Below are 5,202 nucleotides of genomic sequence, written 5' to 3' on the forward strand. Positions count from 1 at the left end.
TCCTTTCCCTTCCTTCACTCTCCTTTCCTCCCTTTTTCTCTTTCTCAATGATTGTTCCATTAACCAAAACAGGATTAGAAAACCCAGATGCGCTTTCTCTAGCAGTGGGGGCTTTTTGTAGCAAGGCATCTCCCCTGGAGCTGCAAGGGTTAACTCTGGCCTGGTGCTTGGGGATGGATGCCTTGGCCTTGGGAGGCGGCTATTAGTCCTCCTTTCTAATTAAAAATCACCACCACTGGCTTTCATCCCTGCTAACTAGAAGAGTGTGTGTGTGTGTGTGTGTGTGTTTGTGTGCATAGCTCTTTATCTCCATTTCCTGTTTCATATTTAATTCGGCGTTTTTTCCAGTTTGTGGATGTGGACCACGTGTAAGTTTGGGATGTGGTCTGTTAGTAATCATTTCTGCATTTTGGAGCTGCCTTGCTCCCATGGAGCCCCACCAAAGGCTTGTGAATCCTAATCTTCCTGCCTCATACAAGTTGCTTTGTCCCGGTCACCCTGGTTTCTGAAGGGACTGCCTTTGGGGCACTGGTTTTGCCTCGCAGGTTGCTTTCTGCGAGGTCTGGGATGGTTCTTGTAGGGAGAGGGGGTAGCACGGAACCGGGGCTAGGGGTTCATGTAGAGACTGAAGGCCCCGGGAAAGGTAACCCTCATCCATGGTCAGCTGGGTTGGGGGGGGGGGGGGACTGGGCTCGGACCTTTGTTCTTCATCAGGGCTGGAGAGAGTCATGGTGAATATTATATATACATTCACTTTCTGACCTTTTGCTGAGGTCTGGGGCCCAAACCAACTGGGCTGGACTCTCAGGCAACTCAGCAGAGTAGGCTCCCAGAACCCTATCATGGAATGTGGAGCTGAGGCCATGGGAGAGAATGATGGCCCTGGGGACTAGGGAAGCACCTCCTTCTCATCGCGTCCTCCTCATCCAAGCAGTGGGTCCGATGAGACGGGTGGAAACTCCAATGAACTTGAAGAGTCCTCGGTACCCCTCTGCATGCCTTGGGTGAGAGTGGGGTTCAGAGCTGCCGCCCAGGGCCTGCCCAGCAAACACCCTGTTCTCCCTGGTGGGAACAGGTCTCATCCTGCTGACTTGAGCTTCAACACTCTCCTGGCAGTTTCTGAGCCACTGAAATGTTTTGTTATTAGACTCTGATTGCTAAGGATTATCTCGTGTATAGAATAAAAATAAATAAATTGTAGAATAAAAGCCGGAAGGAAAGCTTACTAGTGGGTCTAGTCTGAGAGGGACAGGATCAGGGGTCCTTTGAGACTTAGAATGTGCTTGTGGCCTGGGCCGGTTGGCTCAGTGGTAGAGCGTCGGCCTGGTGTGCAGAAGTCCCGGGTTCGATTCCCAGCCAGGGCACACAGGAGAAGCGCCCATCTGCTTCTCCACCCCTCCCCCTCTCCTTCCCCTCTGTCTCTCTCTCTCTCCCCCTCCCGCAGCGAGGCTCCATTGGAGCAAAGATGGCCTGGGCGCTGGGGATGGCTCCTTGGCCTCTGCCCCAGGTGCTAGAGTGGCTCTGGTCGCCACAGAGCGATGCCCTGGAGGGGCAGAGCATCGCCCCCTGGTGGGCAGAGCGTTGCCCCTGGTGGGTGTGCCGGGTGGATCCCGGTCGGGCGCATGCGGGAGTCAGTCTGACTGTCTCTCCCCGTTTTCAGCTTCAGAAAAGTACAAAAAAAAAAAAAAAAAAGAATGTGCTTGGGGTGGGGGGCGGAAGAGAGAGTCTTGGACTCCTGACACTACACAGTGCATACATGCATTTTGTATGGTGTGCATACATACATTTTGTAGGGAGAGGGCCCATGGCTTTTGTGAAATTCCCAAAGAGTTTGGGACTTCCAGATTTCAGAAATATTGCTCTAATCACTTTACCAAAAAATGCTGTAGAAAAAGTCCCAGCAGAATTTAGTAGGGGGTGAGATTCAGAGGGCACAGAGGGTACTGGGCAGGTCTAAGCACTTCTAGATCTCATGCTTTTTAGTTAACTTTTGGTGTTGGGAGGGGGACGCTCTTAGAAGCGTGGAAATAAGTAGTTTATATTTCTTTTCAGACAAGAGTAATCCGTTTTTATTATTTGCTCTTAGCTTTGAGGATATACAGTGAGGAGTCTCAAGTATAAAGAATTATAGCCAGCCCAGACGCCTGACTTTGAACAATTCATTATAAGAGTACAGTTCCTTTTATCACAATATTCTTATCTTCTGTTTGTTTCTGAGCTGAACAGAAATGCCCTAAGCTACACCCCAGCTGTAGAGTTTCTAGACCAAAGGCTACTGTTTTCTTCCTGCAGGAACCATGGGGTGTTTGGGGGTTAAAAGGCCTGGGCCAGCCATGTGTGTTTAAAAAACAAGGCTGATTCCGCAGCCAGTGGCTCCAGCCTGACTCCATCCTGCTGTTAATGGAGGACAGAGGACCACTTATAGCTTCCTCTTCACCCCATAACAAATAACCCCGTGGTCCCCGAGGCCTTCCTGAGCCCCCACCCCTACCGCCCTCCCTGTGGTGGCAGCAGCAGGCCTGTTTTGAGTCTGGTTTCTCGGCAGGGCCCTGCGGTCAGCCCCACAAAGTGTCAGCCTAGCTCCTCCCTGTGATGAGGCCCTAACTAACTAGGTTAGCAGGGTGGCGAGCAGGTTTGCCTTGCCTCTGTCTTGTTTTCAGCCACTCCAGAGCCTCCTGGGCAGGGTGGAGACCTGTCCTGCCAACAAACCTTGGTTCAGCTTTGAGCATAGGCTCCTATGCCACCTCTTCTGGGAAGTCTTCCATGACTGCTCTAGCCCAAGTGGGTTGCCTCTTTGTTGCATTCATTTAACACATCTTTGTCATGTAGCCTTTTCAAAAATCCTTCATCACAATGGACATACACAATGGAGTGCAGTTGTTGCATCCAGCAGTGCCTCTTACTTAAACTGTGTGAATTCTTTTCTCCGAGCAGATCTTCAGCTCCTTGGGCAGAGCCTGGTCTCACCTGAAAGGGCTCCTGGGCTTTGGAGTGGGACCCAGCTGGGTTCAAACATTGGTCCTGTCAGTCAGTGGGTGACATTTGTAAAGCTGCCTATCCATTCTGGACCGGAGTGTCTACATTATGAAATAGGAAAAATAATGTCCACCTGCTCAGGTTGTTGTGAAAATTAGAAGTACCACAGGCATTGTCTGGTTTATCATAGGTACTCAGCGAAATGACATAAAATGAGACTGGGCTCATCCTAAATTCCCAGGAAGTCAGTGGACTGGGTTGAAAAGCCTTAGAAATCCATTTGTTGTCTTTTATTAGATTATCAAACTAATATATGAATATATGCTTATTACAAAAAAAAATCGAACAATGCAGAAATAAAAAACTAGAAGTTTCTGCATCCTTCTTTGCTCCCCAAATCATCTTTCTCCTGGAAGAGAGTACTATTAATGGTTTGGTGTGTATGTATTTATCTAAGTAATATATATATTTTATATAAAATTATACTGGGTGTATTGTTCTGAAATTTGCTTTCATTAATGTATCCTGTCACTGCTTTCGGATTTACTTTAATCTTTATTTTTCTTAAAAAAGGTTTTTATTGCCTTCAGTCCCCAGTTGGTATTTCACATTTTCTGCTGGTCCCAGTTCTCCTGGGTGGGGCTGGTTGCAGGGAGGGCCTCCTGGGGGTGGTCCTTGTACAGTACTTGAGGGGGTCTGGCTTTGCCTCAATCACTCAGAACTCCATTGTCCTGTCTGGGCCTCAGTTTCCTCACTGGGCCCCTGGGAGGGTCCTGGGGAAATCCAGGGTCTCATGATGCCTAAAATATCTGGGGACTGTGGCCGGGCCCTCTTCCAGGGGACTTCCTTCTGAGCACCCCCTCCACCATCCCTACCCTGCTTGCCCCTCCAAAAAATTACTTTTGTTAAAACTGCCTGAAACTTCTGTTAGTACAGAAACCACAAACTGATCAGGAGAGAAAAGGGAAGAGGAGCAGAAGCAACCAGAAGCCATTTGGGGCCAGTTTGTCTTCCTGTACTGGTTTCTCCCCCACACCCAAAGCTTGGCCTACAGCCTGCTGGGAAATCTGCCACCTGAATGTGCCCTGGCAGGGACCCCCACCCCACATGTATCTGGATCTGGCCTTCACAGACCCTGAGCTGGAAGCGCTTAAACACAAGATGAAAACACAGAAAACCCCCAAATCCCAGAAGGGGAGATGAGGGAGGGGGTACCCCACAAGGGTAGCCTCAGTAACCTGCCTACTCTTGGTAGGTCTCTGGGGCCCTCCCTGGGCTTGGGCAGTCTCAGGCTGACCCTGGAGCCCTGTCAGCCACTGGGCTCTGTGGGCAGTACTTGGGGTTTATCTGGTGGCCCAGGCCAAAGACTTGTTGCTCCGGTTGGCGTCCTTGTATGTAGCCCATCTGCAGAGACATGGAGGAATTGTCACATTTCTAAGTTAAGCCCCCAGCTTGGTGTCATAGATGTGCTGCCTGGTCCCGGGAGCTGTCATACCCACCTGGCTGGCACACTTGTTGGTGCCCATCTGGAGCCCTGTGACGCACTGACCCACCTTCATGGTGGCATCATCCAAGTTCTGCTCCTGCTTCTCTGAGTACTTGGTACTGATGTCCACGCCACTTGGCAGCCCCGCTGTCTCGGCCTTCCCTGCCGGAGCCGGAGGGGCCCTGCACCTGGGTCACGTTCCCACTCTCCCGTGGGTTACTGGCCTCGAGCAGGCCTACAGAGTTCATGCCATGGCTGACCATGGCCTCGATGAAGTTGGAGAGGTTTTCTAGCTGGTGCCAATTTTGCATGGAGTGGTTGATCTTTGAGTCCGAGCCTGGCTGCAGCTTATTCATGAGTGTACACAGGCTAATTCTGTCCTTCAGACCCTTCTGGAGGTTGGGATTAATAGATGGCCTGTGGGTCTCTCGACCCAGCTGGACAGGAGTCAGTCCTTGACCTTGGCCGAAAGCCCGTGTGAGGGCCCCTTGTTGAACTGTGTGGAGCTCATGCAGTGGAGGTGGTGCCAGCAGGACGGCTGGCCTGGCAGGTGCGATGGCAGGGGACCTCCAGTTTACTTCAGTCTTCTTAATAGCTGCATAGCATTCTTGGAATGGCTGGACCATAACTTAGGTAACCATTCTCCTAGTGATGGCCTTTTGTTTCCAGTTTTTCTCTATTTCGTACAATAGGGCAGTGTATCCATTTGTTTTTGTTATCGATTGCTCAGGAACAAAGCC

The 5,202-nt window shown here is 50.5% G+C and overlaps 1 pseudogene; it reads right to left on the minus strand.

The window, feature by feature from the left end:
• Window positions 1-4,263: 4,263 nt before the first annotated feature.
• Window positions 4,264-4,973, minus strand: LOC136377221 (calponin-2-like; annotated as a pseudogene).
• Window positions 4,974-5,202: the final 229 nt, after the last annotated feature.

The sequence above is a fragment of the Saccopteryx leptura genome, chromosome 6, assembly GCF_036850995.1.
Source record: "Saccopteryx leptura isolate mSacLep1 chromosome 6, mSacLep1_pri_phased_curated, whole genome shotgun sequence".
In the NCBI taxonomy this organism is placed as follows: domain Eukaryota; kingdom Metazoa; phylum Chordata; class Mammalia; order Chiroptera; family Emballonuridae; genus Saccopteryx; species Saccopteryx leptura.